Raw genomic sequence first — 22,502 nt, 5'->3', positions numbered from 1 at the left:
AGCCTCAGTGGCGCAATTGGTTAGCGCACGGTACTTATAAGGCAGTAGCCGTGAGCAATGCCGGGGTTGTGAGTTCGAGCCTCACCTGGGGCATACTTTTATTTCTTAGCAGCTGTCTCTGACAGCAACAGGAGGCTAGGTTTGAGATGTATCAGCTATTTGAGTAACATAATTGTGCATTCGAGACGCTAGCTGCGTCTTCCTCGGTAGTATAGTGGTTAGTATCCCCGCCTGTCACGCGGGAGACCGGGGTTCGATTCCCCGCCGGGGAGGCACATCCGATTTTTAATTGCTGCTCTATCACTCGCCGAACTTAGTGTAGGTCGTTTGCGGCTACTAGCACCATATCTCTCGCACACAGGCACCTGTCTACAGCGCATCCTCGGTAGTATAGTGGTTAGTATCCCCGCCTGTCACGCGGGAGACCGGGGTTCGATTCCCCGCCGGGGAGATGCGATTTTTATCTCACAACCCTGTTCGAGTGTTGCGCGTATGTGGGTCGTAAGAGCATTAACTTTGCGATCGTGGAGTGTAGTTGGCGCAAAATCTTAAAAAATGCTACAACTTAGGAAGTGGTTCTCGCATTCTTCACATTTCAGAACTGCGGGGTATGCTGTTAACGCTGTATCAAAGCACCCCAGCCGACGCTGTGGGCGTAATAATCGAGCTCGGCACAGTCCGCAAAAGAAATAATTTTAGCAGAGCGTGGTTTCGATCCACGGACCTCTGGGTTATGGGCCCAGCACGCTTCCACTGCGCCACTCTGCTGCCTGGAGTTGCGCCGGCTCTTCGCCACGTGACGTGGGACACTTGGAAAGTGTTGTCTGCGTCGCTTTCACACGCCTGTATTTAATTGCGTATCATCTCCTACAGCTCTCAGCTTGACTTGTCTCGACTTTGCTCGACTGACGCTACGCTGACGCTTGCAGGCAGCGATATTTACCACGATCGACTCGACATGCAGCTGCGAGATGCACAGGAGCAACAAAGCACTCCACGGTGCGGCGACATACGAAATCCACTGCCCAGCTACGCGTCGGCAACTAACAAAACGCCGACCCTGCCAGGATTCGAACCTGGAATCTTCTGATCCGTAGTCAGACGCGTTATCCGTTGCGCCACAGGGCCAGTGGCAGCATTTCTTTCTACGAGACAAGTGCAATTCGCTAAGAAACGTGTTCTCCATGGCTGAGCAAGCTCCCAAGGAAGGTACCTTTCGTGCAGCTGCGTGGCCGCAGTGCGCCTGCAGAGCTTAGAGCTTGCCACGCATCTGCTCTCGCTGTTCGACAGGTAGCAGAAGGCAAGGCGCGCGTTTTCCCACGTTTTCTCGACGACGAGAGCCGGTTGATGTGCATGTAAGCGTAGCATATGAAACAAGAATAGCACGAAGCATTGGTAGTCAGGTGCCAAAGTCGCAGTATGGCATCAGGTGGCGATCGTATGTTTCTGTGGCCACCACTGGATTGCAGCAAAGTGAATACCGCTAACTGAGAGCACTCTGTTGTAGCCCCAGTGGCGCAATTGGTTAGCGCACGGTACTTATAAGGCAGTAGCCGTGAGCAATGCCGGGGTTGTGAGTTCGAGCCTCACCTGGGGCATACTTTTATTTCTTAGCAGCTGTCTCTGACAGCAACAGGAGGCTAGGTTTGAGATGTATCAGCTATTTGAGTAACATAATTGTGCATTCGAGACGCTAGCTGCGTCTTCCTCGGTAGTATAGTGGTTAGTATCCCCGCCTGTCACGCGGGAGACCGGGGTTCGATTCCCCGCCGGGGAGGCACATCCGATTTTTAATTGCTGCTCTATCACTCGCCGAACTTAGTGTAGGTCGTTTGCGGCTACTAGCACCATATCTCTCGCACACAGGCACCTGTCTACAGCGCATCCTCGGTAGTATAGTGGTTAGTATCCCCGCCTGTCACGCGGGAGACCGGGGTTCGATTCCCCGCCGGGGAGATGCGATTTTTATCTCACAACCCTGTTCGAGTGTTGCGCGTATGTGGGTCGTAAGAGCATTAACTTTGCGATCGTGGAGTGTAGTTGGCGCAAAATCTTAAAAAATGCTACAACTTAGGAAGTGGTTCTCGCATTCTTCACATTTCAGAACTGCGGGGTATGCTGTTAACGCTGTATCAAAGCACCCCAGCCGACGCTGTGGGCGTAATAATCGAGCTCGGCACAGTCCGCAAAAGAAATAATTTTAGCAGAGCGTGGTTTCGATCCACGGACCTCTGGGTTATGGGCCCAGCACGCTTCCACTGCGCCACTCTGCTGCCTGGGGTTGCGCCGGCTCTTCGCCACGTGACGTGGGACACTTGGAAAGTGTTGTCTGCGTCGCTTTCACACGCCTGTATTTAATTGCGTATCATCTCCTACAGCTCTCAGCTTGACTTGTCTCGACTTTGCTCGACTGACGCTACGCTGACGCTTGCAGGCAGCGATATTTACCACGATCGACTCGACATGCAGCTGCGAGATGCACAGGAGCAACAAAGCACTCCACGGTGCGGCGACATACGAAATCCACTGCCCAGCTACGCGTCGGCAACTAACAAAACGCCGACCCTGCCAGGATTCGAACCTGGAATCTTCTGATCCGTAGTCAGACGCGTTATCCGTTGCGCCACAGGGCCAGTGGCAGCATTTCTTTCTACGAGACAAGTGCAATTCGCTAAGAAACGTGTTCTCCATGGCTGAGCAAGCTCCCAAGGAAGGTACCTTTCGTGCAGCTGCGTGGCCGCAGTGCGCCTGCAGAGCTTAGAGCTTGCCACGCATCTGCTCTCGCTGTTCGACAGGTAGCAGAAGGCAAGGCGCGCGTTTTCCCACGTTTTCTCGACGACGAGAGCCGGTTGATGTGCATGTAAGCGTAGCATATGAAACAAGAATAGCACGAAGCATTGGTAGTCAGGTGCCAAAGTCGCAGTATGGCATCAGGTGGCGATCGTATGTTTCTGTGGCCACCACTGGATTGCAGCAAAGTGAATACCGCTAACTGAAAGCACTCTGTTGTAGCCCCAGTGGCGCAATTGGTTAGCGCACGGTACTTATAAGGCAGTAGCCGTGAGCAATGCCGGGGTTGTGAGTTCGAGCCTCACCTGGGGCATACTTTTATTTCTTAGCAGCTGTCTCTGACAGCAACAGGAGGCTAGGTTTGAGATGTATCAGCTATTTGAGTAACATAATTGTGCATTCGAGACGCTAGCTGCGTCTTCCTCGGTAGTATAGTGGTCAGTATCCCCGCCTGTCACGCGGGAGACCGGGGTTCGATTCCCCGCCGGGGAGGCACATCCGATTTTTAATTGCTGCTCTATCACTCGCCGAACTTAGTGTAGGTCGTTTGCGGCTACTAGCACCATATCTCTCGCACACAGGCACCTGTCTACAGCGCATCCTCGGTAGTATAGTGGTTAGTATCCCCGCCTGTCACGCGGGAGACCGGGGTTCGATTCCCCGCCGGGGAGATGCGATTTTTATCTCACAACCCTGTTCGAGTGTTGCGCGTATGTGGGTCGTAAGAGCATTAACTTTGCGATCGTGGAGTGTAGTTGGCGCAAAATCTTAAAAAATGCTACAACTTAGGAAGTGGTTCTCGCATTCTTCACATTTCAGAACTGCGGGGTATGCTGTTAACGCTGTATCAAAGCACCCCAGCCGACGCTGTGGGCGTAATAATCGAGCTCGGCACAGTCCGCAAAAGAAATAATTTTAGCAGAGCGTGGTTTCGATCCACGGACCTCTGGGTTATGGGCCCAGCACGCTTCCACTGCGCCACTCTGCTGCCTGGGGTTGCGCCGGCTCTTCGCCACGTGACGTGGGACACTTGGAAAGTGTTGTCTGCGTCGCTTTCACACGCCTGTATTTAATTGCGTATCATCTCCTACAGCTCTCAGCTTGACTTGTCTCGACTTTGCTCGACTGACGCTACGCTGACGCTTGCAGGCAGCGATATTTACCACGATCGACTCGACATGCAGCTGCGAGATGCACAGGAGCAACAAAGCACTCCACGGTGCGGCGACATACGAAATCCACTGCCCAGCTACGCGTCGGCAACTAACAAAACGCCGACCCTGCCAGGATTCGAACCTGGAATCTTCTGATCCGTAGTCAGACGCGTTATCCGTTGCGCCACAGGGCCAGTGGCAGCATTTCTTTCTACGAGACAAGTGCAATTCGCTAAGAAACGTGTTCTCCATGGCTGAGCAAGCTCCCAAGGAAGGTACCTTTCGTGCAGCTGCGTGGCCGCAGTGCGCCTGCAGAGCTTAGAGCTTGCCACGCATCTGCTCTCGCTGTTCGACAGGTAGCAGAAGGCAAGGCGCGCGTTTTCCCACGTTTTCTCGACGACGAGAGCCGGTTGATGTGCATGTAAGCGTAGCATATGAAACAAGAATAGCACGAAGCATTGGTAGTCAGGTGCCAAAGTCGCAGTATGGCATCAGGTGGCGATCGTATGTTTCTGTGGCCACCACTGGATTGCAGCAAAGTGAATACCGCTAACTGAAAGCACTCTGTTGTAGCCCCAGTGGCGCAATTGGTTAGCGCACGGTACTTATAAGGCAGTAGCCGTGAGCAATGCCGGGGTTGTGAGTTCGAGCCTCACCTGGGGCATACTTTTATTTCTTAGCAGCTGTCTCTGACAGCAACAGGAGGCTAGGTTTGAGATGTATCAGCTATTTGAGTAACATAATTGTGCATTCGAGACGCTAGCTGCGTCTTCCTCGGTAGTATAGTGGTCAGTATCCCCGCCTGTCACGCGGGAGACCGGGGTTCGATTCCCCGCCGGGGAGGCACATCCGATTTTTAATTGCTGCTCTATCACTCGCCGAACTTAGTGTAGGTCGTTTGCGGCTACTAGCACCATATCTCTCGCACACAGGCACCTGTCTACAGCGCATCCTCGGTAGTATAGTGGTTAGTATCCCCGCCTGTCACGCGGGAGACCGGGGTTCGATTCCCCGCCGGGGAGATGCGATTTTTATCTCACAACCCTGTTCGAGTGTTGCGCGTATGTGGGTCGTAAGAGCATTAACTTTGCGATCGTGGAGTGTAGTTGGCGCAAAATCTTAAAAAATGCTACAACTTAGGAAGTGGTTCTCGCATTCTTCACATTTCAGAACTGCGGGGTATGCTGTTAACGCTGTATCAAAGCACCCCAGCCGACGCTGTGGGCGTAATAATCGAGCTCGGCACAGTCCGCAAAAGAAATAATTTTAGCAGAGCGTGGTTTCGATCCACGGACCTCTGGGTTATGGGCCCAGCACGCTTCCACTGCGCCACTCTGCTGCCTGGGGTTGCGCCGGCTCTTCGCCACGTGACGTGGGACACTTGGAAAGTGTTGTCTGCGTCGCTTTCACACGCCTGTATTTAATTGCGTATCATCTCCTACAGCTCTCAGCTTGACTTGTCTCGACTTTGCTCGACTGACGCTACGCTGACGCTTGCAGGCAGCGATATTTACCACGATCGACTCGACATGCAGCTGCGAGATGCACAGGAGCAACAAAGCACTCCACGGTGCGGCGACATACGAAATCCACTGCCCAGCTACGCGTCGGCAACTAACAAAACGCCGACCCTGCCAGGATTCGAACCTGGAATCTTCTGATCCGTAGTCAGACGCGTTATCCGTTGCGCCACAGGGCCAGTGGCAGCATTTCTTTCTACGAGACAAGTGCAATTCGCTAAGAAACGTGTTCTCCATGGCTGAGCAAGCTCCCAAGGAAGGTACCTTTCGTGCAGCTGCGTGGCCGCAGTGCGCCTGCAGAGCTTAGAGCTTGCCACGCATCTGCTCTCGCTGTTCGACAGGTAGCAGAAGGCAAGGCGCGCGTTTTCCCACGTTTTCTCGACGACGAGAGCCGGTTGATGTGCATGTAAGCGTAGCATATGAAACAAGAATAGCACGAAGCATTGGTAGTCAGGTGCCAAAGTCGCAGTATGGCATCAGGTGGCGATCGTATGTTTCTGTGGCCACCACTGGATTGCAGCAAAGTGAATACCGCTAACTGAGAGCACTCTGTTGTAGCCCCAGTGGCGCAATTGGTTAGCGCACGGTACTTATAAGGCAGTAGCCGTGAGCAATGCCGGGGTTGTGAGTTCGAGCCTCACCTGGGGCATACTTTTATTTCTTAGCAGCTGTCTCTGACAGCAACAGGAGGCTAGGTTTGAGATGTATCAGCTATTTGAGTAACATAATTGTGCATTCGAGACGCTAGCTGCGTCTTCCTCGGTAGTATAGTGGTTAGTATCCCCGCCTGTCACGCGGGAGACCGGGGTTCGATTCCCCGCCGGGGAGGCACATCCGATTTTTAATTGCTGCTCTATCACTCGCCGAACTTAGTGTAGGTCGTTTGCGGCTACTAGCACCATATCTCTCGCACACAGGCACCTGTCTACAGCGCATCCTCGGTAGTATAGTGGTTAGTATCCCCGCCTGTCACGCGGGAGACCGGGGTTCGATTCCCCGCCGGGGAGATGCGATTTTTATCTCACAACCCTGTTCGAGTGTTGCGCGTATGTGGGTCGTAAGAGCATTAACTTTGCGATCGTGGAGTGTAGTTGGCGCAAAATCTTAAAAAATGCTACAACTTAGGAAGTGGTTCTCGCATTCTTCACATTTCAGAACTGCGGGGTATGCTGTTAACGCTGTATCAAAGCACCCCAGCCGACGCTGTGGGCGTAATAATCGAGCTCGGCACAGTCCGCAAAAGAAATAATTTTAGCAGAGCGTGGTTTCGATCCACGGACCTCTGGGTTATGGGCCCAGCACGCTTCCACTGCGCCACTCTGCTGCCTGGGGTTGCGCCGGCTCTTCGCCACGTGACGTGGGACACTTGGAAAGTGTTGTCTGCGTCGCTTTCACACGCCTGTATTTAATTGCGTATCATCTCCTACAGCTCTCAGCTTGACTTGTCTCGACTTTGCTCGACTGACGCTACGCTGACGCTTGCAGGCAGCGATATTTACCACGATCGACTCGACATGCAGCTGCGAGATGCACAGGAGCAACAAAGCACTCCACGGTGCGGCGACATACGAAATCCACTGCCCAGCTACGCGTCGGCAACTAACAAAACGCCGACCCTGCCAGGATTCGAACCTGGAATCTTCTGATCCGTAGTCAGACGCGTTATCCGTTGCGCCACAGGGCCAGTGGCAGCATTTCTTTCTACGAGACAAGTGCAATTCGCTAAGAAACGTGTTCTCCATGGCTGAGCAAGCTCCCAAGGAAGGTACCTTTCGTGCAGCTGCGTGGCCGCAGTGCGCCTGCAGAGCTTAGAGCTTGCCACGCATCTGCTCTCGCTGTTCGACAGGTAGCAGAAGGCAAGGCGCGCGTTTTCCCACGTTTTCTCGACGACGAGAGCCGGTTGATGTGCATGTAAGCGTAGCATATGAAACAAGAATAGCACGAAGCATTGGTAGTCAGGTGCCAAAGTCGCAGTATGGCATCAGGTGGCGATCGTATGTTTCTGTGGCCACCACTGGATTGCAGCAAAGTGAATACCGCTAACTGAGAGCACTCTGTTGTAGCCCCAGTGGCGCAATTGGTTAGCGCACGGTACTTATAAGGCAGTAGCCGTGAGCAATGCCGGGGTTGTGAGTTCGAGCCTCACCTGGGGCATACTTTTATTTCTTAGCAGCTGTCTCTGACAGCAACAGGAGGCTAGGTTTGAGATGTATCAGCTATTTGAGTAACATAATTGTGCATTCGAGACGCTAGCTGCGTCTTCCTCGGTAGTATAGTGGTTAGTATCCCCGCCTGTCACGCGGGAGACCGGGGTTCGATTCCCCGCCGGGGAGGCACATCCGATTTTTAATTGCTGCTCTATCACTCGCCGAACTTAGTGTAGGTCGTTTGCGGCTACTAGCACCATATCTCTCGCACACAGGCACCTGTCTACAGCGCATCCTCGGTAGTATAGTGGTTAGTATCCCCGCCTGTCACGCGGGAGACCGGGGTTCGATTCCCCGCCGGGGAGATGCGATTTTTATCTCACAACCCTGTTCGAGTGTTGCGCGTATGTGGGTCGTAAGAGCATTAACTTTGCGATCGTGGAGTGTAGTTGGCGCAAAATCTTAAAAAATGCTACAACTTAGGAAGTGGTTCTCGCATTCTTCACATTTCAGAACTGCGGGGTATGCTGTTAACGCTGTATCAAAGCACCCCAGCCGACGCTGTGGGCGTAATAATCGAGCTCGGCACAGTCCGCAAAAGAAATAATTTTAGCAGAGCGTGGTTTCGATCCACGGACCTCTGGGTTATGGGCCCAGCACGCTTCCACTGCGCCACTCTGCTGCCTGGGGTTGCGCCGGCTCTTCGCCACGTGACGTGGGACACTTGGAAAGTGTTGTCTGCGTCGCTTTCACACGCCTGTATTTAATTGCGTATCATCTCCTACAGCTCTCAGCTTGACTTGTCTCGACTTTGCTCGACTGACGCTACGCTGACGCTTGCAGGCAGCGATATTTACCACGATCGACTCGACATGCAGCTGCGAGATGCACAGGAGCAACAAAGCACTCCACGGTGCGGCGACATACGAAATCCACTGCCCAGCTACGCGTCGGCAACTAACAAAACGCCGACCCTGCCAGGATTCGAACCTGGAATCTTCTGATCCGTAGTCAGACGCGTTATCCGTTGCGCCACAGGGCCAGTGGCAGCATTTCTTTCTACGAGACAAGTGCAATTCGCTAAGAAACGTGTTCTCCATGGCTGAGCAAGCTCCCAAGGAAGGTACCTTTCGTGCAGCTGCGTGGCCGCAGTGCGCCTGCAGAGCTTAGAGCTTGCCACGCATCTGCTCTCGCTGTTCGACAGGTAGCAGAAGGCAAGGCGCGCGTTTTCCCACGTTTTCTCGACGACGAGAGCCGGTTGATGTGCATGTAAGCGTAGCATATGAAACAAGAATAGCACGAAGCATTGGTAGTCAGGTGCCAAAGTCGCAGTATGGCATCAGGTGGCGATCGTATGTTTCTGTGGCCACCACTGGATTGCAGCAAAGTGAATACCGCTAACTGAGAGCACTCTGTTGTAGCCCCAGTGGCGCAATTGGTTAGCGCACGGTACTTATAAGGCAGTAGCCGTGAGCAATGCCGGGGTTGTGAGTTCGAGCCTCACCTGGGGCATACTTTTATTTCTTAGCAGCTGTCTCTGACAGCAACAGGAGGCTAGGTTTGAGATGTATCAGCTATTTGAGTAACATAATTGTGCATTCGAGACGCTAGCTGCGTCTTCCTCGGTAGTATAGTGGTTAGTATCCCCGCCTGTCACGCGGGAGACCGGGGTTCGATTCCCCGCCGGGGAGGCACATCCGATTTTTAATTGCTGCTCTATCACTCGCCGAACTTAGTGTAGGTCGTTTGCGGCTACTAGCACCATATCTCTCGCACACAGGCACCTGTCTACAGCGCATCCTCGGTAGTATAGTGGTTAGTATCCCCGCCTGTCACGCGGGAGACCGGGGTTCGATTCCCCGCCGGGGAGATGCGATTTTTATCTCACAACCCTGTTCGAGTGTTGCGCGTATGTGGGTCGTAAGAGCATTAACTTTGCGATCGTGGAGTGTAGTTGGCGCAAAATCTTAAAAAATGCTACAACTTAGGAAGTGGTTCTCGCATTCTTCACATTTCAGAACTGCGGGGTATGCTGTTAACGCTGTATCAAAGCACCCCAGCCGACGCTGTGGGCGTAATAATCGAGCTCGGCACAGTCCGCAAAAGAAATAATTTTAGCAGAGCGTGGTTTCGATCCACGGACCTCTGGGTTATGGGCCCAGCACGCTTCCACTGCGCCACTCTGCTGCCTGGGGTTGCGCCGGCTCTTCGCCACGTGACGTGGGACACTTGGAAAGTGTTGTCTGCGTCGCTTTCACACGCCTGTATTTAATTGCGTATCATCTCCTACAGCTCTCAGCTTGACTTGTCTCGACTTTGCTCGACTGACGCTACGCTGACGCTTGCAGGCAGCGATATTTACCACGATCGACTCGACATGCAGCTGCGAGATGCACAGGAGCAACAAAGCACTCCACGGTGCGGCGACATACGAAATCCACTGCCCAGCTACGCGTCGGCAACTAACAAAACGCCGACCCTGCCAGGATTCGAACCTGGAATCTTCTGATCCGTAGTCAGACGCGTTATCCGTTGCGCCACAGGGCCAGTGGCAGCATTTCTTTCTACGAGACAAGTGCAATTCGCTAAGAAACGTGTTCTCCATGGCTGAGCAAGCTCCCAAGGAAGGTACCTTTCGTGCAGCTGCGTGGCCGCAGTGCGCCTGCAGAGCTTAGAGCTTGCCACGCATCTGCTCTCGCTGTTCGACAGGTAGCAGAAGGCAAGGCGCGCGTTTTCCCACGTTTTCTCGACGACGAGAGCCGGTTGATGTGCATGTAAGCGTAGCATATGAAACAAGAATAGCACGAAGCATTGGTAGTCAGGTGCCAAAGTCGCAGTATGGCATCAGGTGGCGATCGTATGTTTCTGTGGCCACCACTGGATTGCAGCAAAGTGAATACCGCTAACTGAAAGCACTCTGTTGTAGCCCCAGTGGCGCAATTGGTTAGCGCACGGTACTTATAAGGCAGTAGCCGTGAGCAATGCCGGGGTTGTGAGTTCGAGCCTCACCTGGGGCATACTTTTATTTCTTAGCAGCTGTCTCTGACAGCAACAGGAGGCTAGGTTTGAGATGTATCAGCTATTTGAGTAACATAATTGTGCATTCGAGACGCTAGCTGCGTCTTCCTCGGTAGTATAGTGGTCAGTATCCCCGCCTGTCACGCGGGAGACCGGGGTTCGATTCCCCGCCGGGGAGGCACATCCGATTTTTAATTGCTGCTCTATCACTCGCCGAACTTAGTGTAGGTCGTTTGCGGCTACTAGCACCATATCTCTCGCACACAGGCACCTATCTACAGCGCATCCTCGGTAGTATAGTGGTTAGTATCCCCGCCTGTCACGCGGGAGACCGGGGTTCGATTCCCCGCCGGGGAGATGCGATTTTTATCTCACAACCCTGTTCGAGTGTTGCGCGTATGTGGGTCGTAAGAGCATTAACTTTGCGATCGTGGAGTGTAGTTGGCGCAAAATCTTAAAAAATGCTACAACTTAGGAAGTGGTTCTCGCATTCTTCACATTTCAGAACTGCGGGGTATGCTGTTAACGCTGTATCAAAGCACCCCAGCCGACGCTGTGGGCGTAATAATCGAGCTCGGCACAGTCCGCAAAAGAAATAATTTTAGCAGAGCGTGGTTTCGATCCACGGACCTCTGGGTTATGGGCCCAGCACGCTTCCACTGCGCCACTCTGCTGCCTGGGGTTGCGCCGGCTCTTCGCCACGTGACGTGGGACACTTGGAAAGTGTTGTCTGCGTCGCTTTCACACGCCTGTATTTAATTGCGTATCATCTCCTACAGCTCTCAGCTTGACTTGTCTCGACTTTGCTCGACTGACGCTACGCTGACGCTTGCAGGCAGCGATATTTACCACGATCGACTCGACATGCAGCTGCGAGATGCACAGGAGCAACAAAGCACTCCACGGTGCGGCGACATACGAAATCCACTGCCCAGCTACGCGTCGGCAACTAACAAAACGCCGACCCTGCCAGGATTCGAACCTGGAATCTTCTGATCCGTAGTCAGACGCGTTATCCGTTGCGCCACAGGGCCAGTGGCAGCATTTCTTTCTACGAGACAAGTGCAATTCGCTAAGAAACGTGTTCTCCATGGCTGAGCAAGCTCCCAAGGAAGGTACCTTTCGTGCAGCTGCGTGGCCGCAGTGCGCCTGCAGAGCTTAGAGCTTGCCACGCATCTGCTCTCGCTGTTCGACAGGTAGCAGAAGGCAAGGCGCGCGTTTTCCCACGTTTTCTCGACGACGAGAGCCGGTTGATGTGCATGTAAGCGTAGCATATGAAACAAGAATAGCACGAAGCATTGGTAGTCAGGTGCCAAAGTCGCAGTATGGCATCAGGTGGCGATCGTATGTTTCTGTGGCCACCACTGGATTGCAGCAAAGTGAATACCGCTAACTGAGAGCACTCTGTTGTAGCCCCAGTGGCGCAATTGGTTAGCGCACGGTACTTATAAGGCAGTAGCCGTGAGCAATGCCGGGGTTGTGAGTTCGAGCCTCACCTGGGGCATACTTTTATTTCTTAGCAGCTGTCTCTGACAGCAACAGGAGGCTAGGTTTGAGATGTATCAGCTATTTGAGTAACATAATTGTGCATTCGAGACGCTAGCTGCGTCTTCCTCGGTAGTATAGTGGTTAGTATCCCCGCCTGTCACGCGGGACACCGGGGTTCGATTCCCCGCCGGGGAGGCACATCCGATTTTTAATTGCTGCTCTATCACTCGCCGAACTTAGTGTAGGTCGTTTGCGGCTACTAGCACCATATCTCTCGCACACAGGCACCTGTCTACAGCGCATCCTCGGTAGTATAGTGGTTAGTATCCCCGCCTGTCACGCGGGAGACCGGGGTTCGATTCCCCGCCGGGGAGATGCGATTTTTATCTCACAACCCTGTTCGAGTGTTGCGCGTATGTGGGTCGTAAGAGCATTAACTTTGCGATCGTGGAGTGTAGTTGGCGCAAAATCTTAAAAAATGCTACAACTTAGGAAGTGGTTCTCGCATTCTTCACATTTCAGAACTGCGGGGTATGCTGTTAACGCTGTATCAAAGCACCCCAGCCGACGCTGTGGGCGTAATAATCGAGCTCGGCACAGTCCGCAAAAGAAATAATTTTAGCAGAGCGTGGTTTCGATCCACGGACCTCTGGGTTATGGGCCCAGCACGCTTCCACTGCGCCACTCTGCTGCCTGGGGTTGCGCCGGCTCTTCGCCACGTGACGTGGGACACTTGGAAAGTGTTGTCTGCGTCGCTTTCACACGCCTGTATTTAATTGCGTATCATCTCCTACAGCTCTCAGCTTGACTTGTCTCGACTTTGCTCGACTGACGCTACGCTGACGCTTGCAGGCAGCGATATTTACCACGATCGACTCGACATCAGCTGCGAGATGCACAGGAGCAACAAAGCACTCCACGGTGCGGCGACATACGAAATCCACTGCCCAGCTACGCGTCGGCAACTAACAAAACGCCGACCCTGCCAGGATTCGAACCTGGAATCTTCTGATCCGTAGTCAGACGCGTTATCCGTTGCGCCACAGGGCCAGTGGCAGCATTTCTTTCTACGAGACAAGTGCAATTCGCTAAGAAACGTGTTCTCCATGGCTGAGCAAGCTCCCAAGGAAGGTACCTTTCGTGCAGCTGCGTGGCCGCAGTGCGCCTGCAGAGCTTAGAGCTTGCCACGCATCTGCTCTCGCTGTTCGACAGGTAGCAGAAGGCAAGGCGCGCGTTTTCCCACGTTTTCTCGACGACGAGAGCCGGTTGATGTGCATGTAAGCGTAGCATATGAAACAAGAATAGCACGAAGCATTGGTAGTCAGGTGCCAAAGTCGCAGTATGGCATCAGGTGGCGATCGTATGTTTCTGTGGCCACCACTGGATTGCAGCAAAGTGAATACCGCTAACTGAAAGCACTCTGTTGTAGCCCCAGTGGCGCAATTGGTTAGCGCACGGTACTTATAAGGCAGTAGCCGTGAGCAATGCCGGGGTTGTGAGTTCGAGCCTCACCTGGGGCATACTTTTATTTCTTAGCAGCTGTCTCTGACAGCAACAGGAGGCTAGGTTTGAGATGTATCAGCTATTTGAGTAACATAATTGTGCATTCGAGACGCTAGCTGCGTCTTCCTCGGTAGTATAGTGGTCAGTATCCCCGCCTGTCACGCGGGAGACCGGGGTTCGATTCCCCGCCGGGGAGGCACATCCGATTTTTAATTGCTGCTCTATCACTCGCCGAACTTAGTGTAGGTCGTTTGCGGCTACTAGCACCATATCTCTCGCACACAGGCACCTGTCTACAGCGCATCCTCGGTAGTATAGTGGTTAGTATCCCCGCCTGTCACGCGGGAGACCGGGGTTCGATTCCCCGCCGGGGAGATGCGATTTTTATCTCACAACCCTGTTCGAGTGTTGCGCGTATGTGGGTCGTAAGAGCATTAACTTTGCGATCGTGGAGTGTAGTTGGCGCAAAATCTTAAAAAATGCTACAACTTAGGAAGTGGTTCTCGCATTCTTCACATTTCAGAACTGCGGGGTATGCTGTTAACGCTGTATCAAAGCACCCCAGCCGACGCTGTGGGCGTAATAATCGAGCTCGGCACAGTCCGCAAAAGAAATAATTTTAGCAGAGCGTGGTTTCGATCCACGGACCTCTGGGTTATGGGCCCAGCACGCTTCCACTGCGCCACTCTGCTGCCTGGGGTTGCGCCGGCTCTTCGCCACGTGACGTGGGACACTTGGAAAGTGTTGTCTGCGTCGCTTTCACACGCCTGTATTTAATTGCGTATCATCTCCTACAGCTCTCAGCTTGACTTGTCTCGACTTTGCTCGACTGACGCTACGCTGACGCTTGCAGGCAGCGATATTTACCACGATCGACTCGACATGCAGCTGCGAGATGCACAGGAGCAACAAAGCACTCCACGGTGCGGCGACATACGAAATCCACTGCCCAGCTACGCGTCGGCAACTAACAAAACGCCGACCCTGCCAGGATTCGAACCTGGAATCTTCTGATCCGTAGTCAGACGCGTTATCCGTTGCGCCACAGGGCCAGTGGCAGCATTTCTTTCTACGAGACAAGTGCAATTCGCTAAGAAACGTGTTCTCCATGGCTGAGCAAGCTCCCAAGGAAGGTACCTTTCGTGCAGCTGCGTGGCCGCAGTGCGCCTGCAGAGCTTAGAGCTTGCCACGCATCTGCTCTCGCTGTTCGACAGGTAGCAGAAGGCAAGGCGCGCGTTTTCCCACGTTTTCTCGACGACGAGAGCCGGTTGATGTGCATGTAAGCGTAGCATATGAAACAAGAATAGCACGAAGCATTGGTAGTCAGGTGCCAAAGTCGCAGTATGGCATCAGGTGGCGATCGTATGTTTCTGTGGCCACCACTGGATTGCAGCAAAGTGAATACCGCTAACTGAAAGCACTCTGTTGTAGCCCCAGTGGCGCAATTGGTTAGCGCACGGTACTTATAAGGCAGTAGCCGTGAGCAATGCCGGGGTTGTGAGTTCGAGCCTCACCTGGGGCATACTTTTATTTCTTAGCAGCTGTCTCTGACAGCAACAGGAGGCTAGGTTTGAGATGTATCAGCTATTTGAGTAACATAATTGTGCATTCGAGACGCTAGCTGCGTCTTCCTCGGTAGTATAGTGGTCAGTATCCCCGCCTGTCACGCGGGAGACCGGGGTTCGATTCCCCGCCGGGGAGGCACATCCGATTTTTAATTGCTGCTCTATCACTCGCCGAACTTAGTGTAGGTCGTTTGCGGCTACTAGCACCATATCTCTCGCACACAGGCACCTGTCTACAGCGCATCCTCGGTAGTATAGTGGTTAGTATCCCCGCCTGTCACGCGGGAGACCGGGGTTCGATTCCCCGCCGGGGAGATGCGATTTTTATCTCACAACCCTGTTCGAGTGTTGCGCGTATGTGGGTCGTAAGAGCATTAACTTTGCGATCGTGGAGTGTAGTTGGCGCAAAATCTTAAAAAATGCTACAACTTAGGAAGTGGTTCTCGCATTCTTCACATTTCAGAACTGCGGGGTATGCTGTTAACGCTGTATCAAAGCACCCCAGCCGACGCTGTGGGCGTAATAATCGAGCTCGGCACAGTCCGCAAAAGAAATAATTTTAGCAGAGCGTGGTTTCGATCCACGGACCTCTGGGTTATGGGCCCAGCACGCTTCCACTGCGCCACTCTGCTGCCTGGGGTTGCGCCGGCTCTTCGCCACGTGACGTGGGACACTTGGAAAGTGTTGTCTGCGTCGCTTTCACACGCCTGTATTTAATTGCGTATCATCTCCTACAGCTCTCAGCTTGACTTGTCTCGACTTTGCTCGACTGACGCTACGCTGACGCTTGCAGGCAGCGATATTTACCACGATCGACTCGACATGCAGCTGCGAGATGCACAGGAGCAACAAAGCACTCCACGGTGCGGCGACATACGAAATCCACTGCCCAGCTACGCGTCGGCAACTAACAAAACGCCGACCCTGCCAGGATTCGAACCTGGAATCTTCTGATCCGTAGTCAGACGCGTTATCCGTTGCGCCACAGGGCCAGTGGCAGCATTTCTTTCTACGAGACAAGTGCAATTCGCTAAGAAACGTGTTCTCCATGGCTGAGCAAGCTCCCAAGGAAGGTACCTTTCGTGCAGCTGCGTGGCCGCAGTGCGCCTGCAGAGCTTAGAGCTTGCCACGCATCTGCTCTCGCTGTTCGACAGGTAGCAGAAGGCAAGGCGCGCGTTTTCCCACGTTTTCTCGACGACGAGAGCCGGTTGATGTGCATGTAAGCGTAGCATATGAAACAAGAATAGCACGAAGCATTGGTAGTCAGGTGCCAAAGTCGCAGTATGGCATCAGGTGGCGATCGTATGTTTCTGTGGCCACCACTGGATTGCAGCAAAGTGAATACCGCTAACTGAAAGCACTCTGTTGTAGCCCCAGTGGCGCAATTGGTTAGCGCACGGTACTTATAAGGCAGTAGCCGTGAGCAATGCCGGGGTTGTGAGTTCGAGCCTCACCTGGGGCATACTTTTATTTCTTAGCAGCTGTCTCTGACAGCAACAGGAGGCTAGGTTTGAGATGTATCAGCTATTTGAGTAACATAATTGTGCATTCGAGACGCTAGCTGCGTCTTCCTCGGTAGTATAGTGGTCAGTATCCCCGCCTGTCACGCGGGAGACCGGGGTTCGATTCCCCGCCGGGGAGGCACATCCGATTTTTAATTGCTGCTCTATCACTCGCCGAACTTAGTGTAGGTCGTTTGCGGCTACTAGCACCATATCTCTCGCACACAGGCACCTGTCTACAGCGCATCCTCGGTAGTATAGTGGTTAGTATCCCCGCCTGTCACGCGGGAGACCGGGGTTCGATTCCCCGCCGGGGAGATGCGATTTTTATCTCACAACCCTGTTCGAGTGTTGCGCGTATGTGGGTCGTAAGAGCATTAACTTTGCGATCGTGGAGTGTAGTTGGCGCAAAATCTTAAAAAATGCTACAACTTAGGAAGTGGTTCTCGCATTCTTCACATTTCAGAACTGCGGGGTATGCTGTTAACGCTGTATCAAAGCACCCCAGCCGACGCTGTGGGCGTAATAATCGAGCTCGGCACAGTCCGCAAAAGAAATAATTTTAGCAGAGCGTGGTTTCGATCCACGGACCTCTGGGTTATGGGCCCAGCACGCTTCCACTGCGCCACTCTGCTGCCTGGGGTTGCGCCGGCTCTTCGCCACGTGACGTGGGACACTTGGAAAGTGTTGTCTGCGTCGCTTTCACACGCCTGTATTTAATTGCGTATCATCTCCTACAGCTCTCAGCTTGACTTGTCTCGACTTTGCTCGACTGACGCTACGCTGACGCTTGCAGGCAGCGATATTTACCACGATCGACTCGACATGCAGCTGCGAGATGCACAGGAGCAACAAAGCACTCCACGGTGCGGCGACATACGAAATCCACTGCCCAGCTACGCGTCGGCAACTAACAAAACGCCGACCCTGCCAGGATTCGAACCTGGAATCTTCTGATCCGTAGTCAGACGCGTTATCCGTTGCGCCACAGGGCCAGTGGCAGCATTTCTTTCTACGAGACAAGTGCAATTCGCTAAGAAACGTGTTCTCCATGGCTGAGCAAGCTCCCAAGGAAGGTACCTTTCGTGCAGCTGCGTGGCCGCAGTGCGCCTGCAGAGCTTAGAGCTTGCCACGCATCTGCTCTCGCTGTTCGACAGGTAGCAGAAGGCAAGGCGCGCGTTTTCCCACGTTTTCTCGACGACGAGAGCCGGTTGATGTGCATGTAAGCGTAGCATATGAAACAAGAATAGCACGAAGCATTGGTAGTCAGGTGCCAAAGTCGCAGTATGGCATCAGGTGGCGATCGTATGTTTCTGTGGCCACCACTGGATTGCAGCAAAGTGAATACCGCTAACTGAAAGCACTCTGTTGTAGCCCCAGTGGCGCAATTGGTTAGCGCACGGTACTTATAAGGCAGTAGCCGTGAGCAATGCCGGGGTTGTGAGTTCGAGCCTCACCTGGGGCATACTTTTATTTCTTAGCAGCTGTCTCTGACAGCAACAGGAGGCTAGGTTTGAGATGTATCAGCTATTTGAGTAACATAATTGTGCATTCGAGACGCTAGCTGCGTCTTCCTCGGTAGTATAGTGGTCAGTATCCCCGCCTGTCACGCGGGAGACCGGGGTTCGATTCCCCGCCGGGGAGGCACATCCGATTTTTAATTGCTGCTCTATCACTCGCCGAACTTAGTGTAGGTCGTTTGCGGCTACTAGCACCATATCTCTCGCACACAGGCACCTGTCTACAGCGCATCCTCGGTAGTATAGTGGTTAGTATCCCCGCCTGTCACGCGGGAGACCGGGGTTCGATTCCCCGCCGGGGAGATGCGATTTTTATCTCACAACCCTGTTCGAGTGTTGCGCGTATGTGGGTCGTAAGAGCATTAACTTTGCGATCGTGGAGTGTAGTTGGCGCAAAATCTTAAAAAATGCTACAACTTAGGAAGTGGTTCTCGCATTCTTCACATTTCAGAACTGCGGGGTATGCTGTTAACGCTGTATCAAAGCACCCCAGCCGACGCTGTGGGCGTAATAATCGAGCTCGGCACAGTCCGCAAAAGAAATAATTTTAGCAGAGCGTGGTTTCGATCCACGGACCTCTGGGTTATGGGCCCAGCACGCTTCCACTGCGCCACTCTGCTGCCTGGGGTTGCGCCGGCTCTTCGCCACGTGACGTGGGACACTTGGAAAGTGTTGTCTGCGTCGCTTTCACACGCCTGTATTTAATTGCGTATCATCTCCTACAGCTCTCAGCTTGACTTGTCTCGACTTTGCTCGACTGACGCTACGCTGACGCTTGCAGGCAGCGATATTTACCACGATCGACTCGACATGCAGCTGCGAGATGCACAGGAGCAACAAAGCACTCCACGGTGCGGCGACATACGAAATCCACTGCCCAGCTACGCGTCGGCAACTAACAAAACGCCGACCCTGCCAGGATTCGAACCTGGAATCTTCTGATCCGTAGTCAGACGCGTTATCCGTTGCGCCACAGGGCCAGTGGCAGCATTTCTTTCTACGAGACAAGTGCAATTCGCTAAGAAACGTGTTCTCCATGGCTGAGCAAGCTCCCAAGGAAGGTACCTTTCGTGCAGCTGCGTGGCCGCAGTGCGCCTGCAGAGCTTAGAGCTTGCCACGCATCTGCTCTCGCTGTTCGACAGGTAGCAGAAGGCAAGGCGCGCGTTTTCCCACGTTTTCTCGACGACGAGAGCCGGTTGATGTGCATGTAAGCGTAGCATATGAAACAAGAATAGCACGAAGCATTGGTAGTCAGGTGCCAAAGTCGCAGTATGGCATCAGGTGGCGATCGTATGTTTCTGTGGCCACCACTGGATTGCAGCAAAGTGAATACCGTTAACTGAAAGCACTCTGTTGTAGCCCCAGTGGCGCAATTGGTTAGCGCACGGTACTTATAAGGCAGTAGCCGTGAGCAATGCCGGGGTTGTGAGTTCGAGCCTCACCTGGGGCATACTTTTATTTCTTAGCAGCTGTCTCTGACAGCAACAGGAGGCTAGGTTTGAGATGTATCAGCTATTTGAGTAACATAATTGTGCATTCGAGACGCTAGCTGCGTCTTCCTCGGTAGTATAGTGGTCAGTATCCCCGCCTGTCACGCGGGAGACCGGGGTTCGATTCCCCGCCGGGGAGGCACATCCGATTTTTAATTGCTGCTCTATCACTCGCCGAACTTAGTGTAGGTCGTTTGCGGCTACTAGCACCATATCTCTCGCACACAGGCACCTGTCTACAGCGCATCCTCGGTAGTATAGTGGTTAGTATCCCCGCCTGTCACGCGGGAGACCGGGGTTCGATTCCCCGCCGGGGAGATGCGATTTTTATCTCACAACCCTGTTCGAGTGTTGCGCGTATGTGGGTCGTAAGAGCATTAACTTTGCGATCGTGGAGTGTAGTTGGCGCAAAATCTTAAAAAATGCTACAACTTAGGAAGTGGTTCTCGCATTCTTCACATTTCAGAACTGCGGGGTATGCTGTTAACGCTGTATCAAAGCACCCCAGCCGACGCTGTGGGCGTAATAATCGAGCTCGGCACAGTCCGCAAAAGAAATAATTTTAGCAGAGCGTGGTTTCGATCCACGGACCTCTGGGTTATGGGCCCAGCACGCTTCCACTGCGCCACTCTGCTGCCTGGGGTTGCGCCGGCTCTTCGCCACGTGACGTGGGACACTTGGAAAGTGTTGTCTGCGTCGCTTTCACACGCCTGTATTTAATTGCGTATCATCTCCTACAGCTCTCAGCTTGACTTGTCTCGACTTTGCTCGACTGACGCTACGCTGACGCTTGCAGGCAGCGATATTTACCACGATCGACTCGACATGCAGCTGCGAGATGCACAGGAGCAACAAAGCACTCCACGGTGCGGCGACATACGAAATCCACTGCCCAGCTACGCGTCGGCAACTAACAAAACGCCGACCCTGCCAGGATTCGAACCTGGAATCTTCTGATCCGTAGTCAGACGCGTTATCCGTTGCGCCACAGGGCCAGTGGCAGCATTTCTTTCTACGAGACAAGTGCAATTCGCTAAGAAACGTGTTCTCCATGGCTGAGCAAGCTCCCAAGGAAGGTACCTTTCGTGCAGCTGCGTGGCCGCAGTGCGCCTGCAGAGCTTAGAGCTTGCCACGCATCTGCTCTCGCTGTTCGACAGGTAGCAGAAGGCAAGGCGCGCGTTTTCCCACGTTTTCTCGACGACGAGAGCCGGTTGATGTGCATGTAAGCGTAGCATATGAAACAAGAATAGCACGAAGCATTGGTAGTCAGGTGCCAAAGTCGCAGTATGGCATCAGGTGGCGATCGTATGTTTCTGTGGCCACCACTGGATTGCAGCAAAGTGAATACCGCTAACTGAAAGCACTCTGTTGTAGCCCCAGTGGCGCAATTGGTTAGCGCACGGTACTTATAAGGCAGTAGCCGTGAGCAATGCCGGGGTTGTGAGTTCGAGCCTCACCTGGGGCATACTTTTATTTCTTAGCAGCTGTCTCTGACAGCAACAGGAGGCTAGGTTTGAGATGTATCAGCTATTTGAGTAACATAATTGTGCATTCGAGACGCTAGCTGCGTCTTCCTCGGTAGTATAGTGGTCAGTATCCCCGCCTGTCACGCGGGAGACCGGGGTTCGATTCCCCGCCGGGGAGGCACATCCGATTTTTAATTGCTGCTCTATCACTCGCCGAACTTAGTGTAGGTCGTTTGCGGCTACTAGCACCATATCTCTCGCACACAGGCACCTGTCTACAGCGCATCCTCGGTAGTATAGTGGTTAGTATCCCCGCCTGTCACGCGGGAGACCGGGGTTCGATTCCCCGCCGGGGAGATGCGATTTTTATCTCACAACCCTGTTCGAGTGTTGCGCGTATGTGGGTCGTAAGAGCATTAACTTTGCGATCGTGGAGTGTAGTTGGCGCAAAATCTTAAAAAATGCTACAACTTAGGAAGTGGTTCTCGCATTCTTCACATTTCAGAACTGCGGGGTATGCTGTTAACGCTGTATCAAAGCACCCCAGCCGACGCTGTGGGCGTAATAATCGAGCTCGGCACAGTCCGCAAAAGAAATAATTTTAGCAGAGCGTGGTTTCGATCCACGGACCTCTGGGTTATGGGCCCAGCACGCTTCCACTGCGCCACTCTGCTGCCTGGGGTTGCGCCGGCTCTTCGCCACGTGACGTGGGACACTTGGAAAGTGTTGTCTGCGTCGCTTTCACACGCCTGTATTTAATTGCGTATCATCTCCTACAGCTCTCAGCTTGACTTGTCTCGACTTTGCTCGACTGACGCTACGCTGACGCTTGCAGGCAGCGATATTTACCACGATCGACTCGACATGCAGCTGCGAGATGCACAGGAGCAACAAAGCACTCCACGGTGCGGCGACATACGAAATCCACTGCCCAGCTACGCGTCGGCAACTAACAAAACGCCGACCCTGCCAGGATTCGAACCTGGAATCTTCTGATCCGTAGTCAGACGCGTTATCCGTTGCGCCACAGGGCCAGTGGCAGCATTTCTTTCTACGAGACAAGTGCAATTCGCTAAGAAACGTGTTCTCCATGGCTGAGCAAGCTCCCAAGGAAGGTACCTTTCGTGCAGCTGCGTGGCCGCAGTGCGCCTGCAGAGCTTAGAGCTTGCCACGCATCTGCTCTCGCTGTTCGACAGGTAGCAGAAGGCAAGGCGCGCGTTTTCCCACGTTTTCTCGACGACGAGAGCCGGTTGATGTGCATGTAAGCGTAGCATATGAAACAAGAATAGCACGAAGCATTGGTAGTCAGGTGCCAAAGTCGCAGTATGGCATCAGGTGG

At 53.3% G+C, this 22,502-nt stretch overlaps 60 non-coding genes across 60 annotated transcripts; 45 read left to right on the top strand and 15 right to left on the bottom strand.

Moving 5' to 3' along the window:
* Position 1: 1 nt before the first annotated feature.
* On the top strand, positions 2–93 carry Trnai-uau. The gene is given in 2 exon segments: positions 2–39; positions 58–93. It is a non-coding gene; the product is annotated as a tRNA-Ile (tRNA).
* A 107-nt stretch (positions 94–200) lies between these two features.
* Positions 201–272, top strand: Trnad-guc. The gene has a single exon. It is a non-coding gene; the product is annotated as a tRNA-Asp (tRNA).
* A 107-nt stretch (positions 273–379) lies between these two features.
* Positions 380–451, top strand: Trnad-guc. Its single transcript has one exon. It is a non-coding gene; the product is annotated as a tRNA-Asp (tRNA).
* Positions 452–1,055: 604 nt separating this feature from the next.
* On the bottom strand, positions 1,056–1,128 carry Trnar-acg. Its single transcript has one exon. It is a non-coding gene; the product is annotated as a tRNA-Arg (tRNA).
* A 378-nt stretch (positions 1,129–1,506) lies between these two features.
* On the top strand, positions 1,507–1,598 carry Trnai-uau. Its single transcript is given in 2 exon segments — positions 1,507–1,544; positions 1,563–1,598. It is a non-coding gene; the product is annotated as a tRNA-Ile (tRNA).
* Positions 1,599–1,705: 107 nt separating this feature from the next.
* Positions 1,706–1,777, top strand: Trnad-guc. Its single transcript has one exon. It is a non-coding gene; the product is annotated as a tRNA-Asp (tRNA).
* Positions 1,778–1,884: 107 nt separating this feature from the next.
* Trnad-guc lies at positions 1,885–1,956 on the top strand. The gene has a single exon. It is a non-coding gene; the product is annotated as a tRNA-Asp (tRNA).
* A 604-nt stretch (positions 1,957–2,560) lies between these two features.
* Trnar-acg lies at positions 2,561–2,633 on the bottom strand. Its single transcript has one exon. It is a non-coding gene; the product is annotated as a tRNA-Arg (tRNA).
* Positions 2,634–3,011: 378 nt separating this feature from the next.
* Positions 3,012–3,103, top strand: Trnai-uau. The gene is given in 2 exon segments: positions 3,012–3,049; positions 3,068–3,103. It is a non-coding gene; the product is annotated as a tRNA-Ile (tRNA).
* A 107-nt stretch (positions 3,104–3,210) lies between these two features.
* Positions 3,211–3,282, top strand: Trnad-guc. Its single transcript has one exon. It is a non-coding gene; the product is annotated as a tRNA-Asp (tRNA).
* A 107-nt stretch (positions 3,283–3,389) lies between these two features.
* Positions 3,390–3,461, top strand: Trnad-guc. Its single transcript has one exon. It is a non-coding gene; the product is annotated as a tRNA-Asp (tRNA).
* A 604-nt stretch (positions 3,462–4,065) lies between these two features.
* Trnar-acg lies at positions 4,066–4,138 on the bottom strand. Its single transcript has one exon. It is a non-coding gene; the product is annotated as a tRNA-Arg (tRNA).
* Positions 4,139–4,516: 378 nt separating this feature from the next.
* Trnai-uau lies at positions 4,517–4,608 on the top strand. Its single transcript is given in 2 exon segments — positions 4,517–4,554; positions 4,573–4,608. It is a non-coding gene; the product is annotated as a tRNA-Ile (tRNA).
* Positions 4,609–4,715: 107 nt separating this feature from the next.
* Trnad-guc lies at positions 4,716–4,787 on the top strand. The gene has a single exon. It is a non-coding gene; the product is annotated as a tRNA-Asp (tRNA).
* A 107-nt stretch (positions 4,788–4,894) lies between these two features.
* Positions 4,895–4,966, top strand: Trnad-guc. The gene has a single exon. It is a non-coding gene; the product is annotated as a tRNA-Asp (tRNA).
* Positions 4,967–5,570: 604 nt separating this feature from the next.
* Trnar-acg lies at positions 5,571–5,643 on the bottom strand. Its single transcript has one exon. It is a non-coding gene; the product is annotated as a tRNA-Arg (tRNA).
* Positions 5,644–6,021: 378 nt separating this feature from the next.
* Trnai-uau lies at positions 6,022–6,113 on the top strand. Its single transcript is given in 2 exon segments — positions 6,022–6,059; positions 6,078–6,113. It is a non-coding gene; the product is annotated as a tRNA-Ile (tRNA).
* A 107-nt stretch (positions 6,114–6,220) lies between these two features.
* Trnad-guc lies at positions 6,221–6,292 on the top strand. The gene has a single exon. It is a non-coding gene; the product is annotated as a tRNA-Asp (tRNA).
* A 107-nt stretch (positions 6,293–6,399) lies between these two features.
* On the top strand, positions 6,400–6,471 carry Trnad-guc. Its single transcript has one exon. It is a non-coding gene; the product is annotated as a tRNA-Asp (tRNA).
* Positions 6,472–7,075: 604 nt separating this feature from the next.
* Trnar-acg lies at positions 7,076–7,148 on the bottom strand. The gene has a single exon. It is a non-coding gene; the product is annotated as a tRNA-Arg (tRNA).
* Positions 7,149–7,526: 378 nt separating this feature from the next.
* Trnai-uau lies at positions 7,527–7,618 on the top strand. Its single transcript is given in 2 exon segments — positions 7,527–7,564; positions 7,583–7,618. It is a non-coding gene; the product is annotated as a tRNA-Ile (tRNA).
* Positions 7,619–7,725: 107 nt separating this feature from the next.
* On the top strand, positions 7,726–7,797 carry Trnad-guc. The gene has a single exon. It is a non-coding gene; the product is annotated as a tRNA-Asp (tRNA).
* A 107-nt stretch (positions 7,798–7,904) lies between these two features.
* Trnad-guc lies at positions 7,905–7,976 on the top strand. The gene has a single exon. It is a non-coding gene; the product is annotated as a tRNA-Asp (tRNA).
* Positions 7,977–8,580: 604 nt separating this feature from the next.
* Trnar-acg lies at positions 8,581–8,653 on the bottom strand. Its single transcript has one exon. It is a non-coding gene; the product is annotated as a tRNA-Arg (tRNA).
* A 378-nt stretch (positions 8,654–9,031) lies between these two features.
* On the top strand, positions 9,032–9,123 carry Trnai-uau. Its single transcript is given in 2 exon segments — positions 9,032–9,069; positions 9,088–9,123. It is a non-coding gene; the product is annotated as a tRNA-Ile (tRNA).
* A 107-nt stretch (positions 9,124–9,230) lies between these two features.
* On the top strand, positions 9,231–9,302 carry Trnad-guc. The gene has a single exon. It is a non-coding gene; the product is annotated as a tRNA-Asp (tRNA).
* A 107-nt stretch (positions 9,303–9,409) lies between these two features.
* On the top strand, positions 9,410–9,481 carry Trnad-guc. Its single transcript has one exon. It is a non-coding gene; the product is annotated as a tRNA-Asp (tRNA).
* A 604-nt stretch (positions 9,482–10,085) lies between these two features.
* Trnar-acg lies at positions 10,086–10,158 on the bottom strand. Its single transcript has one exon. It is a non-coding gene; the product is annotated as a tRNA-Arg (tRNA).
* Positions 10,159–10,536: 378 nt separating this feature from the next.
* Positions 10,537–10,628, top strand: Trnai-uau. The gene is given in 2 exon segments: positions 10,537–10,574; positions 10,593–10,628. It is a non-coding gene; the product is annotated as a tRNA-Ile (tRNA).
* A 107-nt stretch (positions 10,629–10,735) lies between these two features.
* Positions 10,736–10,807, top strand: Trnad-guc. Its single transcript has one exon. It is a non-coding gene; the product is annotated as a tRNA-Asp (tRNA).
* Positions 10,808–10,914: 107 nt separating this feature from the next.
* Positions 10,915–10,986, top strand: Trnad-guc. The gene has a single exon. It is a non-coding gene; the product is annotated as a tRNA-Asp (tRNA).
* Positions 10,987–11,590: 604 nt separating this feature from the next.
* Positions 11,591–11,663, bottom strand: Trnar-acg. Its single transcript has one exon. It is a non-coding gene; the product is annotated as a tRNA-Arg (tRNA).
* A 378-nt stretch (positions 11,664–12,041) lies between these two features.
* On the top strand, positions 12,042–12,133 carry Trnai-uau. Its single transcript is given in 2 exon segments — positions 12,042–12,079; positions 12,098–12,133. It is a non-coding gene; the product is annotated as a tRNA-Ile (tRNA).
* A 107-nt stretch (positions 12,134–12,240) lies between these two features.
* Trnad-guc lies at positions 12,241–12,312 on the top strand. Its single transcript has one exon. It is a non-coding gene; the product is annotated as a tRNA-Asp (tRNA).
* Positions 12,313–12,419: 107 nt separating this feature from the next.
* On the top strand, positions 12,420–12,491 carry Trnad-guc. The gene has a single exon. It is a non-coding gene; the product is annotated as a tRNA-Asp (tRNA).
* A 603-nt stretch (positions 12,492–13,094) lies between these two features.
* Positions 13,095–13,167, bottom strand: Trnar-acg. Its single transcript has one exon. It is a non-coding gene; the product is annotated as a tRNA-Arg (tRNA).
* A 378-nt stretch (positions 13,168–13,545) lies between these two features.
* On the top strand, positions 13,546–13,637 carry Trnai-uau. Its single transcript is given in 2 exon segments — positions 13,546–13,583; positions 13,602–13,637. It is a non-coding gene; the product is annotated as a tRNA-Ile (tRNA).
* A 107-nt stretch (positions 13,638–13,744) lies between these two features.
* Positions 13,745–13,816, top strand: Trnad-guc. Its single transcript has one exon. It is a non-coding gene; the product is annotated as a tRNA-Asp (tRNA).
* Positions 13,817–13,923: 107 nt separating this feature from the next.
* Positions 13,924–13,995, top strand: Trnad-guc. The gene has a single exon. It is a non-coding gene; the product is annotated as a tRNA-Asp (tRNA).
* Positions 13,996–14,599: 604 nt separating this feature from the next.
* On the bottom strand, positions 14,600–14,672 carry Trnar-acg. Its single transcript has one exon. It is a non-coding gene; the product is annotated as a tRNA-Arg (tRNA).
* A 378-nt stretch (positions 14,673–15,050) lies between these two features.
* Positions 15,051–15,142, top strand: Trnai-uau. Its single transcript is given in 2 exon segments — positions 15,051–15,088; positions 15,107–15,142. It is a non-coding gene; the product is annotated as a tRNA-Ile (tRNA).
* Positions 15,143–15,249: 107 nt separating this feature from the next.
* Positions 15,250–15,321, top strand: Trnad-guc. Its single transcript has one exon. It is a non-coding gene; the product is annotated as a tRNA-Asp (tRNA).
* Positions 15,322–15,428: 107 nt separating this feature from the next.
* Trnad-guc lies at positions 15,429–15,500 on the top strand. Its single transcript has one exon. It is a non-coding gene; the product is annotated as a tRNA-Asp (tRNA).
* A 604-nt stretch (positions 15,501–16,104) lies between these two features.
* On the bottom strand, positions 16,105–16,177 carry Trnar-acg. The gene has a single exon. It is a non-coding gene; the product is annotated as a tRNA-Arg (tRNA).
* A 378-nt stretch (positions 16,178–16,555) lies between these two features.
* On the top strand, positions 16,556–16,647 carry Trnai-uau. The gene is given in 2 exon segments: positions 16,556–16,593; positions 16,612–16,647. It is a non-coding gene; the product is annotated as a tRNA-Ile (tRNA).
* Positions 16,648–16,754: 107 nt separating this feature from the next.
* Trnad-guc lies at positions 16,755–16,826 on the top strand. Its single transcript has one exon. It is a non-coding gene; the product is annotated as a tRNA-Asp (tRNA).
* Positions 16,827–16,933: 107 nt separating this feature from the next.
* On the top strand, positions 16,934–17,005 carry Trnad-guc. The gene has a single exon. It is a non-coding gene; the product is annotated as a tRNA-Asp (tRNA).
* Positions 17,006–17,609: 604 nt separating this feature from the next.
* Positions 17,610–17,682, bottom strand: Trnar-acg. Its single transcript has one exon. It is a non-coding gene; the product is annotated as a tRNA-Arg (tRNA).
* Positions 17,683–18,060: 378 nt separating this feature from the next.
* Positions 18,061–18,152, top strand: Trnai-uau. The gene is given in 2 exon segments: positions 18,061–18,098; positions 18,117–18,152. It is a non-coding gene; the product is annotated as a tRNA-Ile (tRNA).
* Positions 18,153–18,259: 107 nt separating this feature from the next.
* Positions 18,260–18,331, top strand: Trnad-guc. Its single transcript has one exon. It is a non-coding gene; the product is annotated as a tRNA-Asp (tRNA).
* Positions 18,332–18,438: 107 nt separating this feature from the next.
* Trnad-guc lies at positions 18,439–18,510 on the top strand. The gene has a single exon. It is a non-coding gene; the product is annotated as a tRNA-Asp (tRNA).
* Positions 18,511–19,114: 604 nt separating this feature from the next.
* Trnar-acg lies at positions 19,115–19,187 on the bottom strand. Its single transcript has one exon. It is a non-coding gene; the product is annotated as a tRNA-Arg (tRNA).
* A 378-nt stretch (positions 19,188–19,565) lies between these two features.
* On the top strand, positions 19,566–19,657 carry Trnai-uau. The gene is given in 2 exon segments: positions 19,566–19,603; positions 19,622–19,657. It is a non-coding gene; the product is annotated as a tRNA-Ile (tRNA).
* Positions 19,658–19,764: 107 nt separating this feature from the next.
* Trnad-guc lies at positions 19,765–19,836 on the top strand. Its single transcript has one exon. It is a non-coding gene; the product is annotated as a tRNA-Asp (tRNA).
* A 107-nt stretch (positions 19,837–19,943) lies between these two features.
* Trnad-guc lies at positions 19,944–20,015 on the top strand. The gene has a single exon. It is a non-coding gene; the product is annotated as a tRNA-Asp (tRNA).
* A 604-nt stretch (positions 20,016–20,619) lies between these two features.
* On the bottom strand, positions 20,620–20,692 carry Trnar-acg. Its single transcript has one exon. It is a non-coding gene; the product is annotated as a tRNA-Arg (tRNA).
* A 378-nt stretch (positions 20,693–21,070) lies between these two features.
* Positions 21,071–21,162, top strand: Trnai-uau. Its single transcript is given in 2 exon segments — positions 21,071–21,108; positions 21,127–21,162. It is a non-coding gene; the product is annotated as a tRNA-Ile (tRNA).
* A 107-nt stretch (positions 21,163–21,269) lies between these two features.
* Positions 21,270–21,341, top strand: Trnad-guc. Its single transcript has one exon. It is a non-coding gene; the product is annotated as a tRNA-Asp (tRNA).
* Positions 21,342–21,448: 107 nt separating this feature from the next.
* On the top strand, positions 21,449–21,520 carry Trnad-guc. Its single transcript has one exon. It is a non-coding gene; the product is annotated as a tRNA-Asp (tRNA).
* A 604-nt stretch (positions 21,521–22,124) lies between these two features.
* Trnar-acg lies at positions 22,125–22,197 on the bottom strand. The gene has a single exon. It is a non-coding gene; the product is annotated as a tRNA-Arg (tRNA).
* Between the last annotated feature and the right edge of the window lie 305 nt (positions 22,198–22,502).

Source organism: Schistocerca piceifrons, unplaced genomic scaffold (assembly GCF_021461385.2).
Source record: "Schistocerca piceifrons isolate TAMUIC-IGC-003096 unplaced genomic scaffold, iqSchPice1.1 HiC_scaffold_1069, whole genome shotgun sequence".
NCBI lineage: Eukaryota > Metazoa > Arthropoda > Insecta > Orthoptera > Acrididae > Schistocerca > Schistocerca piceifrons.
The sequence above is the reverse complement of the archived record's forward strand: the minus strand, read 5'-3'. Positions and strand labels throughout refer to the sequence as shown.